This window comes from Pseudophryne corroboree, chromosome 8 (genome assembly GCF_028390025.1).
Source record: "Pseudophryne corroboree isolate aPseCor3 chromosome 8, aPseCor3.hap2, whole genome shotgun sequence".
Taxonomy (NCBI): Eukaryota; Metazoa; Chordata; class Amphibia; order Anura; family Myobatrachidae; genus Pseudophryne; species Pseudophryne corroboree.
Genome location: NC_086451.1, coordinates 167817622 through 167830278, shown reverse-complemented (window position 1 = coordinate 167830278; position 12657 = coordinate 167817622). Strand labels below are relative to the sequence as shown.

The 12657-nt window shown below is 46.9% G+C and overlaps 14 non-coding genes and 3 pseudogenes across 14 annotated transcripts; all 17 read left to right on the top strand.

Annotated features, from left to right (window-relative positions):
• Positions 1-1010: 1010 nt before the first annotated feature.
• Positions 1011-1153, top strand: LOC134953519 (U1 spliceosomal RNA; annotated as a pseudogene).
• Positions 1154-1305: 152 nt separating this feature from the next.
• On the top strand, positions 1306-1440 carry LOC134953244 (U1 spliceosomal RNA; annotated as a pseudogene).
• A 702-nt stretch (positions 1441-2142) lies between these two features.
• LOC134950332 (U1 spliceosomal RNA) lies at positions 2143-2306 on the top strand. The gene has a single exon (XR_010183270.1). It is a non-coding gene; the product is annotated as a U1 spliceosomal RNA (small nuclear RNA).
• Positions 2307-2457: 151 nt separating this feature from the next.
• Positions 2458-2620, top strand: LOC134952441 (U1 spliceosomal RNA). Its single transcript, XR_010184960.1, has one exon. It is a non-coding gene; the product is annotated as a U1 spliceosomal RNA (small nuclear RNA).
• Positions 2621-3295: 675 nt separating this feature from the next.
• LOC134950331 (U1 spliceosomal RNA) lies at positions 3296-3459 on the top strand. Its single transcript, XR_010183269.1, has one exon. It is a non-coding gene; the product is annotated as a U1 spliceosomal RNA (small nuclear RNA).
• Positions 3460-3611: 152 nt separating this feature from the next.
• On the top strand, positions 3612-3774 carry LOC134952440 (U1 spliceosomal RNA). The gene has a single exon (XR_010184959.1). It is a non-coding gene; the product is annotated as a U1 spliceosomal RNA (small nuclear RNA).
• A 675-nt stretch (positions 3775-4449) lies between these two features.
• LOC134950330 (U1 spliceosomal RNA) lies at positions 4450-4613 on the top strand. The gene has a single exon (XR_010183268.1). It is a non-coding gene; the product is annotated as a U1 spliceosomal RNA (small nuclear RNA).
• Positions 4614-4765: 152 nt separating this feature from the next.
• LOC134952756 (U1 spliceosomal RNA) lies at positions 4766-4928 on the top strand. Its single transcript, XR_010185189.1, has one exon. It is a non-coding gene; the product is annotated as a U1 spliceosomal RNA (small nuclear RNA).
• Positions 4929-5599: 671 nt separating this feature from the next.
• LOC134951046 (U1 spliceosomal RNA) lies at positions 5600-5763 on the top strand. The gene has a single exon (XR_010183856.1). It is a non-coding gene; the product is annotated as a U1 spliceosomal RNA (small nuclear RNA).
• Positions 5764-5915: 152 nt separating this feature from the next.
• On the top strand, positions 5916-6078 carry LOC134952169 (U1 spliceosomal RNA). The gene has a single exon (XR_010184750.1). It is a non-coding gene; the product is annotated as a U1 spliceosomal RNA (small nuclear RNA).
• A 671-nt stretch (positions 6079-6749) lies between these two features.
• LOC134951026 (U1 spliceosomal RNA) lies at positions 6750-6913 on the top strand. The gene has a single exon (XR_010183840.1). It is a non-coding gene; the product is annotated as a U1 spliceosomal RNA (small nuclear RNA).
• Positions 6914-7065: 152 nt separating this feature from the next.
• LOC134951954 (U1 spliceosomal RNA) lies at positions 7066-7226 on the top strand. The gene has a single exon (XR_010184589.1). It is a non-coding gene; the product is annotated as a U1 spliceosomal RNA (small nuclear RNA).
• Positions 7227-7898: 672 nt separating this feature from the next.
• LOC134950403 (U1 spliceosomal RNA) lies at positions 7899-8062 on the top strand. The gene has a single exon (XR_010183327.1). It is a non-coding gene; the product is annotated as a U1 spliceosomal RNA (small nuclear RNA).
• A 152-nt stretch (positions 8063-8214) lies between these two features.
• Positions 8215-8356, top strand: LOC134953396 (U1 spliceosomal RNA; annotated as a pseudogene).
• Positions 8357-9054: 698 nt separating this feature from the next.
• Positions 9055-9218, top strand: LOC134950765 (U1 spliceosomal RNA). Its single transcript, XR_010183627.1, has one exon. It is a non-coding gene; the product is annotated as a U1 spliceosomal RNA (small nuclear RNA).
• Positions 9219-9370: 152 nt separating this feature from the next.
• LOC134952683 (U1 spliceosomal RNA) lies at positions 9371-9533 on the top strand. Its single transcript, XR_010185154.1, has one exon. It is a non-coding gene; the product is annotated as a U1 spliceosomal RNA (small nuclear RNA).
• A 671-nt stretch (positions 9534-10204) lies between these two features.
• Positions 10205-10368, top strand: LOC134950302 (U1 spliceosomal RNA). Its single transcript, XR_010183244.1, has one exon. It is a non-coding gene; the product is annotated as a U1 spliceosomal RNA (small nuclear RNA).
• The last annotated feature ends 2289 nt before the right edge of the window (positions 10369-12657 follow it).

Genomic DNA, 12657 nt, shown 5'->3' with positions numbered 1-12657 from the left:
AACTACCGCACTGTACTGTGTCTGCTGCTAATATAGACTGGTTGATAAAGAGATAGTATACTACTAATATTATATACTGGTGGTCAGGTCACTGGTCACTAGTCACACTGGCAGTGGCACTCCTGCAGCAAAAGTGTGCACTGTTTAATTTTAATATAATATTATGTACTCCTGGCTCCTGCTATAACCTATAACTGGCACTGCAGTAGTGCTCCCCAGTCTCCCCCACAATTATAAGCTGTGTGAGCTGAGCAGTCAGACAGATATATAATATATATAGATGATGCAGCACACTGGCCTGAGCCTGAGCAGTGCACACAGATATGGTATGTGACTGAGTCACTGTGTGCTGTGTATCGCTTTTTTCAGGCAGAGAACGGATTATAAATAAAAGTGGTGGTCACTGGTCACTATCAGCAAAACTCTGCACTGTACACTACTGAGTACTCCTAATGCTCCCCAAAATTAGTAAATCAAGTGTCTCTCTAATCTATTCTAATTCTAAACGGAGAGGACGCCAGCCACGTCCTCTCCCTATCAATCTCAATGCACGTGTGAAAATGGCGGCGACGCGCGGCTCCTTATATAGAATCCGAGTCTCGCGATAGAATCCGAGCCTCGCGAGAATCCGACAGCGTCATGATGACGTTCGGGCGCGCTCGGGTTAACCGAGCAAGGCGGGAAGATCCGAGTCGCTCGGACCCGTGAAAAAAAACTTGAAGTTCTGGCGGGTTCGGATTCAGAGAAACCGAACCCGCTCATCTCTAAGAAACACATTGGTACTTTCCCATGACGAGTGAGTGCTTCAGGATCTATTGCACTTACATGTGCAGCAGAGTACAGCAATGGAAGCATGCTGGGCACATAACCCAGAGGTAGGCAGATTGAAACTATCCTCTGCTATATGCATTTTTTTTTTGTTAATTAAAGTAATCCAAAACTGGGATTGATATGTTGGCTCTTTTATTTTTACTTACAGTACAATAACTTTTACCATTTTAATTTGTTTAATAGTATATTGACAGTATTGTTCTCCCAGGGTGAGGTTCATTCATTGCATTCTGGGTATGCTGACCCCTGTGATTTCCCCAAATGTGGGAAACTCGACTGCATTATTTGTGGTAGTGGGGGACTGTGTTTGTGCTTTCCTCTGGTCAGCTCTGGTAAAAGTCAGATTTCTTTGTCTCAGATCTTCCTCTAGCCTTGTTCCTCTTTCGAGAGTTCCCTTGTGCTGCCTCAGTTGGATCTCCTTCACTTGACAGGGAAGTGCCCGAGCAGCGACCCTCCCCAGCTCTAGCCCAACTCCTACTTACCTGCCAGGTGAGATACTATGATAAGGAAGGTGCTTCTTCCAGGGCAAGGCTCACCCATTGCACTCTGGGTGTGCTGCCCCTGTGATTTCCCCAAATGTGGGAAACTTGACTGCATAATTTGTATTTCCAGTGGTCGGCTTTCATATAATTCAGATCTCTTTGTCTCAGGTCTCTCTCCAGCCTAGTTTGCTGTCTGTTTCCACTTCTTTTTTTTTGAGCCCCTCCCTTCTATACCCTTGTGCACTATCCGGACTTCTCCTCCTGTCTGCTTACTTTGGGCCTTCCAATGCACAATGCAAATTACAGGCAGTGCTGCAGGGCCCACACCCTTTTACTTGCCTTACAGAGCAGCTCTGGAGCTGTTACAGTGCCAAGCTGCTGCAAGAAATCAGCTTGAATGCTTCTGGGGCTGGGGCATTGCCAATATGAGCCCCACACCGAAGGAGGGTGGGGGTGTTTAATGCAAACTAAGGGTCATCCAAGCGCCGCAAAAGGCCGCCATGCCCTGCATACCCCTATTCTCTTTTCATATGCAGATGAGGGTTCCAGCCAACTTTGGCCCACTGCTTGGATGACATCACTGTATGCAGATCCGTCTTCTGCAGACCTTCCCCCAGGAATGCTTGTACTAGTTGTTGCATTTGATTTGTTGTTTGGGGGTGCTTCAGTATTAGGCAGCCTTCTGTCCTCCCATGTTCATTTGAAAATAAGTGTTCTCCCTGCAGTTGTTGTCCCCAGATGAGAGTTCCCTTGTGCTGCCTCAGTTGAATCTCCTTTACTTGACAGAGATATGCCTGAGCAGCTAGGGCCCCCAGCCCTATCCCAAATCATACTTATTTTGCATAGGAGATACCATGGTCATGAAGATTGTTCTCCCAGGGTGAGGTTCATTCATTGCATTCTGGGTATGCTGACCCCTGTGATTTCCCCAAATGTGGGAAACTCGACTGCATTATTTGTGGTAGTGGGGGACTGTGTTTGTGCTTTCCTCTGGTCAGCTCTGGTAAAAGTCAGATTTCTTTGTCTCAGAACTTCCTCTAGCCTTGTTCTTCTTTCGAGAGTTCCCTTGTGCTGCCTCAGTTGGATCTCCTTCACTTGACAGGGGATGCCCGAGCAGCGACCCTCCCCAGCTCTAGCCCAACTCCTACTTACCTGCCAGGTGAGATACTATGATCAGGAAGGTACTTCTCCCAGGGCAAGGCTCACCCATTGCACTCTGGGTGTGCTGCCCCTGTGATTTCCCCAAATGTGGGAAACTTGACTGCATAATTTGTATTTCCACTGGTCGGCTTTCATATAATTCAGATCTCTTTGTCTCAGGTCTCTCTCCAGCCTAGTTTGCTGTCTGTTTCCACTTCTTTTTTTTTTGAGCCCCTCCCTTCTATACCCTTGTGCACTATCCTAAATTCTCCTCCTGTCTGCTTACTTTGGGCCTTCCAATGCACAATGCAAATTACAGGCAGTGCTGCAGGGCCCACACCCTTTTACTTGCCTTACAGAGCAGCTCTGGAGCTGTTACAGTGCCAAGCTGCTGCAAGAAATCAGCTTGAATGCTTCTGGGGCTGGGGCATTGCCAATATGAGCCCCACACCGAAGGAGGGTGGGGGTGTTTAATGCAAACTAAGGGTCATCCAAGCGCAGCAAAAGGCCGCCATGCCCTGCATACCCCTATTCTCTTTTCATATGCAGATGAGGGTTCCAGCCAACTTTGGCCCACTGCTTGGATGACATCACTGTATGCAAATCCGTCTTCTGCAGACCTTCCCCCAGGAATGCTTGTACTAGTTGTTGCATTTGGTTTGTTGTTTGGGGGTGCTTCAGTATTAGGCAGCCTTCTGTCCTCCCATGTTCATTTGAAAATAAGTGTTCTCCCTGCAGTTGTTGTCCCCAGATGAGAGTTCCCTTGTGCTGCCTCAGTTGAATCTCCTTTACTTGACAGAGATATGCCTGAGCAGCGGCCCTCCCCAGCCCTATCCCAAATCATACTTATTTTGCATAGGAGATACCATGGTCATGAAGATTGTTCTCCCAGGGTGAGGTTCATTCATTGCATTCTGGGTATGCTGACCCCTGTGATTTCCCCAAATGTGGGAAACTCGACTGCATTATTTGTGGTAGTGGGGGACTGTGTTTGTGCTTTCCTCTGGTCAGCTCTGGTAAAAGTCAGATTTCTTTGTCTCAGATCTTCCTCTAGCCTTGTTCTTCTTTCGAGAGTTCCCTTGTGCTGCCTCAGTTGGATCTCCTTCACTTGACAGGGGGGTGCCCGAGCAGCGACCCTCCCCAGCTCTAGCCCAACTCCTACTTACCTGCCAGGTGAGATACTATGATCAGGAAGGTACTTCTCCCAGGGCAAGGCTCACCCATTGCACTCTGGGTGTGCTGCCCCTGTGATTTCCCCAAATGTGGGAAACTTGACTGCATAATTTGTATTTCCACTGGTCGGCTTTCATATAATTCAGATCTCTTTGTCTCAGGTCTCTCTCCAGCCTAGTTTGCTGTCTGTTTCCACTTCTTTTTTTTTGGAGCACCTCCCTTCTATACCCTTGTGCACTATCCTGACTTCTCCTCCTGTCTGCTTACTTTGGGCCTTCCAATGCACAATGCAAATTACAGGCAGTGCTGCAGGGCCCACACCCTTTTACTTGCCTTACAGAGCAGCTCTGGAGCTGTTACAGTGCCAAGCTGCTGCAAGAAATCAGCTTGAATGCTTCTGGGGCTGGGGCATTGCCAATATGAGCTCCACACCGAAGGAGGGTGGGGGTGTTTAATGCAAACTAAGGGTCATCCAAGCGCCGCAAAAGGCCGCCATGCCCTGCATACCCCTATTCTCTTTTCATATGCAGATGAGGGTTCCAGCCAACTTTGGCCCACTGCTTGGATGACATCACTGTATGCAAATCCGTCTTCTGCAGATCTTCCCCCAGGAATGCTTGTACTAGTTGTTGCATTTGGTTTGTTGTTTGGGGGTGCTTCAGTATTAGGCAGCCTTCTGTCCTCCCATGTTCATTTGAAAATAAGTGTTCTCCCTGCAGTTGTTGTCCCCAGATGAGAGTTCCCTTGTGCTGCCTCAGTTGAATCTCCTTTACTTGACAGAGATATGCCTGAGCAGCGGCCCTCCCCAGCCCTATCCCAAATCATACTTATTTTGCATAGGAGATACCATGGTCATGAAGATTGTTCTCCCAGGGTGAGGTTCATTCATTGCATTCTGGGTATGCTGACCCCTGTGATTTCCCCAAATGTGGGAAACTCGACTGCATTATTTGTGGTAGTGGGGGACTGTGTTTGTGCTTTCCTCTGGTCAGCTCTGGTAAAAGTCAGATTTCTTTGTCTCAGATCTTCCTCTAGCCTTGTTCTTCTTTCGAGAGTTCCCTTGTGCTGCCTCAGTTGGATCTCCTTCACTTGACAGGGGGGTGCCCGAGCAGCGACCCTCCCCAGCTCTAGCCCAACTCCTACTTACCTGCCAGGTGAGATACTATGATCAGGAAGGTACTTCTCCCAGGGCAAGGCTCACCCATTGCACTCTGGGTGTGCTGCTCCTGCGATTTCCCCAAATGTGGGACATTTAACTGCATAATTTGTGTTTCCACTGGTCGGCTTTCATATAATTCAGATCTCTTTGTCTCAGGTCTCTCTCCAGCCTTGTTTGCTGTCTGTTTCCACTTCTTCTTTTTTTAGCCGCTCCCTTCTATGCCTTTGCGCACTATCCTGACTTCTCCCGTCTGCTTACTTTGTGCCTTCCAACGCACAATGCAAACTACAGGTAGTGCTGCAGGGCCCACGCCCTTTTACTTGCCTTACAGAGCAGCTCTGGAGCTGTTACAGTGCCCAGCTGCTGCAAGAAATCAGCTTGAATGCTTCAGGGGCTGGGGCATAGCCAACATGAGCCCCACACCGAAGGAGGGTGGAGGTGTTTAATGCGAACTAGGGGTCATCCAAGCGCCGCAAAAGGCCGCCATGCCCTGCACGCCCCTTTTCTCTTTTCATATGCAGACGAGGGTTGAAGCCAACTTTGACCCACTGCTTGGATGACATCACCATATGCAAATCCATCTGCTGCATGCCTTCCCCCGGGAATGCTTGCACTAGTTGTTGCATTTGGTTTGTTGTTTGGGGATGCTTCAGTATTAGGCAGCCTTCTGCCCTACCATGTTCATCTGAAAATATGTGTTCTCCCTGCAGTTGTTGTCCCCAGATGAGAGTTCCCTTGTGCTGCCTCAGTTGAATCTCCTTTACTTGACAGAGATGTGCCTGAGCAGCGGCCCTCCCCAGCCCTATCCAAAATCATACTTATTTTGCATAGGAGATACCATTTTCATGAAGATTGTTCTCCCAGGGTGAGGTTCATTCATTGCATTCTGGGTATGCTGACCCCTGTGATTTCCCCAAATGTGGGAAACTCGACTGCATTATATGTGGTAGTGGGGGACTGTGTTTGTGCTTTCCTCTGGTCAGCTCTGGTAAAAGTCAGATTTATTTGTCTCAGATTTTCCTCTAGCCTTGTTCTTCTTTCGAGAGTTCCCTTGTGCTGCCTCAGTTGGATCTCCTTCACTTGACAGGGGGGTGCCCGAGCAGCGACCCTCCCCAGCTCTAGCCCAACTCCTACTTACCTGCCAGGTGAGATACTATGATCATGAAGGTGCTTCTCCCAGGGCAAGGCTCACCCATTGCACTCTGGGTGTGCTGCTCCTGTGATTTCCCCAAATGTGGGAAACTTGACTGCATAATTTGTGTTTCCCCTGGTCGGCTCTCGTATAATTCAGATCTCTTTGTCTCAGGTCTCTCTCCAACCTAGTTTGCTGTCTGTTTCCACTTCTCTTTTCTTGAGCCGCTCCCTTCTATGCCCTTGCGCACTATCCTGACTTCTCCCGTCTGCTTACTTTGTGCCTTCCAACGCACAATGCAAACTACAGGTAGTGCTGCAGGGCCCACGCCCTTTTACTTGCCTTACAGAGCAGCTCTGGAGCTGTTACAGTGCCCAGCTGCTGCAAGAAATCAGCTTGAATGCTTCAGGGGCTGGGGCATAGCCAACATGAGCCCCACACCGAAGGAGGGTGGAGGTGTTTAATGCGAACTAGGGGTCATCCAAGCGCCGCAAAAGGCCGCCATGCCCTGCACGCCCCTTTTCTCTTTTCATATGCAGACGAGGGTTGAAGCCAACTTTGACCCACTGCTTGGATGACATCACCATATGCAAATCCATCTGATGCAGGCCTTCCCCCAGGAATGCTTGCACTAGTTGTTGCATTTGGTTTGTTGTTTGGGGGTGCTTCAGTATTAGGCAGCCTTCTGCCCTACCATGTTCATCTGAAAATATGTGTTCTCCCTGCAGTTGTTGTCCCCAGATGAGAGTTCCCTTGTGCTGCCTCAGTTGAATCTCCTTTACTTGACAGAGATGTGCCTGAGCAGCGGCCCTCCCCAGCCCTATCCCAAATCATACTTATTTTGCATAGGAGATACCATGGTCATGAAGATTGTTCTCCCAGGGTGAGGTTAATACATTGCATTCTGGGTATGCTGACTCCTATGATTTCCCCAAATGTGGGAAACTCGACTGCATTATTTGTGGTAGTGGGGGACTGTGTTTGTTCTTTCCTCTAGTCAGCTCTGGTAAAAGTCAGATTTATTTGTCTCAGATCTTCCTCTAGCCTTGTTCTTCTTTCGAGAGTTTCCTTGTGCTGCCTCGGTTGGATCTCCTTCACTTGACAGGGGGGTGCCCGAGCAGCGACCCTCCCCAGCTCTATCCCAAATCTTACTTACCTGCCAGGTGAGATACTATGATCATGAAGGTGCTTCTCCCAGGGCAAGGCTCACCCATTGCACTCTGGGTGTGCTGCTCCTGCGATTTCCCCAAATGTGGGAAACTTGACTGCATAATTTGTGTTTCCCTGGTCGGCTCTCGTATAATTCAGATCTCTTTGTCTCAGGTCTCTCTCCAGCCTAGTTTGCTGTCTGTTTCCACTTCTCTTTTCTTGAGCCGCTCCCTTCTATGCCCTTGCGCACTATCCTGACTTCTCCCGTCTGCTTAATTTGTGCCTTCCAACGCACAATGCGAACTACAGGTAGTGCTGCAGGGCCCACACCCTTTTACTTGCCTTACAGAGCAGCTCTGGAGCTGTTACAGTGCCCAGCTGCTGCAAGAAATCAGCTTGAATGCTTCAGGGAATGGGGCATAGCCAACATGAGCCCCACACCGAAGGAGGGTGGAGGTGTTTAATGCGAACTAGGGGTCATCCAATCGCCGCAAAAGGCTGCCATGCCCTGTACGCCCCTTTTCTCTTTTCATATGCAGACGAGGGTTGAAGCCAACTTTGACCCATTGCTTGGATGACATCACCATATGCAAATCCATCTGCTGCAGGCCTTCCCCCAGGAATGCTTACACTAGTTGTTGCATTTGGTTTGTTGTTTGGGGGTGCTTCAGTATTAGGCGGCCTACTGCCCTCCCATGTTCATCTGAAAATATGTGTTCTCCCTGCAGTTGTTGTCCCCAGATGAGAGTACCCTTGTGCTGCCTCAGTTGAATCTCCTACTCTTGACAGAGATGTGCCTGAGCAGCGGCCCTCCCCAGCCCTATCCCAAATCATACTTATTTTGCATAGGAGATACCATGGTCATGAAGATTGTTCTCCCAGGGTGAGGTTCATTCATTGCATTCTGGGTATGCTGACCCCTATGATTTCCCCAAATGTGGGAAACTCGACTGCATTATTTGTGGTAGTGGGGGACTGTGTTTGTGCTTTCCTCTGGTCAGCTCTGGTAAAAGTTAGATTTCTTTGTCTCAGATCTTCCTCTAGCCTTGTTCTTCTTTCGAGAGTTCCCTTGTGCTGTCTCAGTTGGATCTCCTTCACTTGACAGGGGGGTGCCCGAGAAGCGACCCTCCCCAGCTCTAGCCCAACTCCTGCTTACCTGCCAGGTGAGATACTATGATCATGAAGTTGCTTCTCCCAGGGCAAGGCTCACCCATTGCACTCTGGGTGTGCTGCCCATACGATTTCCCCAAATGTGGGAAACTTGACTGCATAATTTGTGTTTCCCCTGGTCGGCTCACATATAATTCAGATCTCTTTGTCTCAGGTCTCTCTCCAGCCTAGTTTGCTGTCTGTTTCCACTTCTTTTTTTCTTGAGCCCCTCCTTTCAATACCCTTGTGCACTAACCTGACTTCTCCTCCCGTCTGCTTACTTTGTGCCTTACAATGCACAATGCAAACTACAGGTAGTGCTGCAGGGCCCACACCCTTTTACTTGCCTTAAAGAGCAGCTCTGGAGCTATTACATTGCCCAGCTGCTGCAAGAAATCAGCTTGAATGCTTCAGGGGCATGGGCATGGCCAACATGAGCCCCACACCGAAGGAGGGTGGGGGTGTTTAATGCGAACTAGGGGTCATCCAAGCGCCGCAAAAGGCCGCCATGCCCTGCATACCCCTTTTCTCTTTTCATATGCAGATGAGGGTTCCAGCCAATTTTGGCCCACTGCTTGGATGACATCACCGTATGCAAATCCGTCTTCTGCAGACCTTCCCCCCCTGGAATGCTTGTACTAGTTGTTGCATTTGGTTTGTTGTTTGGGGGTGCTTCAGTATTAGGCAGCCTTCTGCCCTCCCATGTTCATCTGAAAATATGTGTTCTCCCTGCAGTTGTTGTCCCCAGATGAGAGTTCCCTTGTGCTGCCTCAGTTGAATCTTCTTTACTTGACAGAGATGTGCCTGAGCAGCGGCCCTCCCCAGCCCTATCCCAAAACATACTTATTTTGTATAGGAGATACCATGGTCATGAAGATTGTTCTCCCAGGGTGAGGTTCATTCATTGCATTCTGGGTATGCTGACCCCTATGATTTCCCCAAATGTGGGAAACTCAACTGCATTATTTGTGGTAGTGGGGGACTGTGTTTGTTCTTTCCTCTGGTCAGCTCTGGTAAAAGTCAGATTTATTTGTCTCAGATCTTCCTCTAGCCTTGTTCATCTTTCGAGAGTTTCCTTGTGCTGCCTCAGTTGGATCTCCTTCACTTGACAGGGGGGTGCCCGAGCAGCGACCCTCCCCAGCTCTAGCCCAACTCCTACTTACCTGCCAGGTGAGATACTATGATCATGAAGTTGCTTCTCCCAGGGCAAGGCTCACCCAATGCACTCTGGGTGTGCTGCTCCTGCGATTTCCCCAAATGTGGGAAACTTGACTGCATAATTTGTGTTTCCCCTGGTCGGCTCTCGTATAATTCAGATCTCTTTGTCTCAGGTCTCTCTCCAGCCTAGTTTGCTGTCTGTTTCCACTTCTCTTTTCTTGAGCCGCTCCCTTCTATGCCCTTGCGCACTATCCTGACTTCTCCCGTATGCTTAATTTGTGCCTTCCAACACACAATGCGAACTACAGGTAGTGCTGCAGGGCCCACACCCTTTTACTTGCCTTACAGAGCAGCTCTGGAGCTGTTACAGTGCCCAGCTGCTGCAAGAAATCAGCTTGAATGCTTCAGGGGCTGGGGCATAGCCAACATGAGCCCCACACCGAAGGAGGGTGGAGGTGTTTAATGCGAACTAGGGGTCATCCAAGCGCCGCAAAAGGCCGCCATGCCCTGCATACCCCTTTTCTCTTTTCATATGCAGACGAGGGTTCCAGCCAACTTTGGCCCACTGCTTGGATGACATCACCGTATGCAAATCCGTCTTCTGCAGACCTTCCCCCAGGAATGCTTGTACTAGTTGTTGCATTTGGTTTGTTGTTTGGGGGTTCTTCAGTATTAGGCAGCCTTCTGCCCTCCCATGTTCATCTGAAAATATGTGTTCTCCCTGCAGTTGTTGTCCCCAGATGAGAGTTCCCTTGTGCTGCCTCAGTTGAATCTCCTTTACTTGACAGAGATGTGCCTGAGCAGCGGCCCTCCCCAGCCCTATCCCAAATCATACTTATTTTGCATAGGAGATACCATGGTCATGAAGATTGTTCTCCCAGGGTGAGGTTCATTCATTGCATTCTGGGTGTGCTGACCCCTGTGATTTCCCCAAATGTGGGAAACTCGACTGCATTATTTGTGGTAGTGGGGGACTGTGTTTGTGCTTTCTTCTGGTCAGCTCTTGTAAAAGTCAGATTTCTTTGTATCAGATCTTCCTCTAGCCTTGTTCTTCTTCGAGAGTTCCCTTGTGCTGCCTCAGTTGGATCTCCTTCACTTGACAGGGGGGTGCCCGAGCAGCGACCCTCCCCAGCTCTAGCCCAACTCCTACTTACCTGCCAGGTGAGATACTATTAAGTTGATTTTTGAAAGAAAACAATACTGTCAATATACTATTAAAACAAATTTAAATGGTAAAAGTTATTGTACTTTAAGTAAAAATAAAAGAGCTAAAATATCAATCCCAGTTTTGGATTACTTTAATTAACAAAAAAAATGCATATAGCAGAGGATAGTTTCAATCTGCCTACCTCTGGGTTATGGGCCCAGCATGCTTCCATTGCAGTACTCTGCTGCACATGTAAGTGCAAGAGATCCTGAAGCACTCACTCATCATGGGAAAGTACCAATGTGTTTCTTCGTTGGTTGATCTAAGAAACATCTTACAAAAACTCTCCAGATTATTGACTTTCTAAAGTTTTTCTAGGAAACGTTCTAGATGAATGCTTATTAGCCTTTGTCAGTATGCACTTTTGCAAAGTGTCTCTGTTGCGCAATCAGTTAGTGTGTTTGGCTACTAACCAAAAGGTTGATGGTTCAATCCCACCCAGGGATGTAATTGACCTTGTGATCAGGTTTTGGTGATCTTTAAGTAGACAAGTCAAAATTTCAAACCCCCTCTTATGATGTAGGGTACCTGGCCTTCTCTGATGTAACCAGAGTTAGATTTGATTAAGTGATTTTATAAAAAACAGCTAGGAAGCACAATTTAGCAGTGGGTTGCAGAGAAAAAAATATATGCTGGCAGAAAAATCCAATTGAGTGATTAAACAGCTCTTCATTTTCTGGCTTTATTTTTATGCTAACAAATTTGTTCTCTGAAAAGTGTCCACAAAGCCAAGTCTCTGATGAACACCTTTGTAGGGATGGTTTTTCACCTATTACTAAATTAAACTTGCTTCATTGGAAAGGCAGCAAGATGCATCCTCATTTCAATGTCTACTGAAATAATACGGATTGACACCAGGAAACATTAACGCCAATGCATCCTTGCTGCTTTCTCATGTGGAAGTCTGTTTAATGTGAAAACAAGGTGATATCTAAGTAGCACACAGGTAAGGAATTAAGAAAATCTTTATTTAAGGGTGAAGATGTTTCTCACAAAATCGTTGCCCCAATGCATCATTGAAATTCAAGCTGGAAAGATGATTTTAATATATCACTTGTACATTTTGTATTGCTCTTCTGGTGACAATGTAGTTTGTTTTTGTCAATTACCATTTTAATAATAGGGTAAAGAAAATTAAGTGGATTTTTGAAAGAAAACAATACTGTCAATATACTATTAAAACAAATTAAGATGGTAAAAGTTATTGTACTTTAAGTAAAAATAAAAGAGCTAAAATATCAATCCCAGTTTTGGATTACTTTAATTAAAAAAAAATGCATATAGCAGAGGATAGTATCAATCTGCCTACCTCTGGGTTATGGGCCCAGCATGCTTCCATTGCAGTACTCTGCTGCACATGTAAGTGCAAGAGATCCTGAAGCACTCACTCATCATGGGAAAGTACCAATGTGTTTCTTCGTTGGTTGATGGAAGAAACATCTTACAAAAACTCTCCAGATTATTGACTTTTCAAAGTTTTTCTAGGAAACGTTTTAGATGAATGCTTATTAGCCTTTGTCAGTATAGACTTTTGCAAAGTGTCTCTGTGGCGCAATCAGTTAGTGTGCACGGCTATTAACTAAAAGGTTGGTGGTTCAATCCCACCCAGGGACGTAATTGACCTTGTTATCAGATTTTGGTGATCTTTAAGTAGACAAGTCAAAATTTCAAACCCCCTCTTATGGTGTAGGGTACCTGGCCTTCTCTGATGTAATCAGAGTTAGATTTGATTCAGTGATTTTATAAAAACAGCTAGGAAGCACAATTTAGCAGTGGGTTGCAGAGAAAAAGAAATATGCTGGCAAAAAAATCCAATTGAGTGATTAAACAGCTCTTCATTTTCTGGCTTTATTTTTATGCTAACAAATTTGTTCTCTGAAAAGTGTCCACAAAGCCAAGTCTCTGATTAACACCTTTGTAAGGATGGTTTTTCACCTATTACTAAATTAAACTTGCTTCATTGGAAAGGCAGCAAGATGCATCCTCATTTCAATGTCTACTGAAATAATACAGGTTGACACCAGGAAACATTAACGCCACTGCATCCTTGCTGCTTTCTCATGTGGAAGTCTGTTTA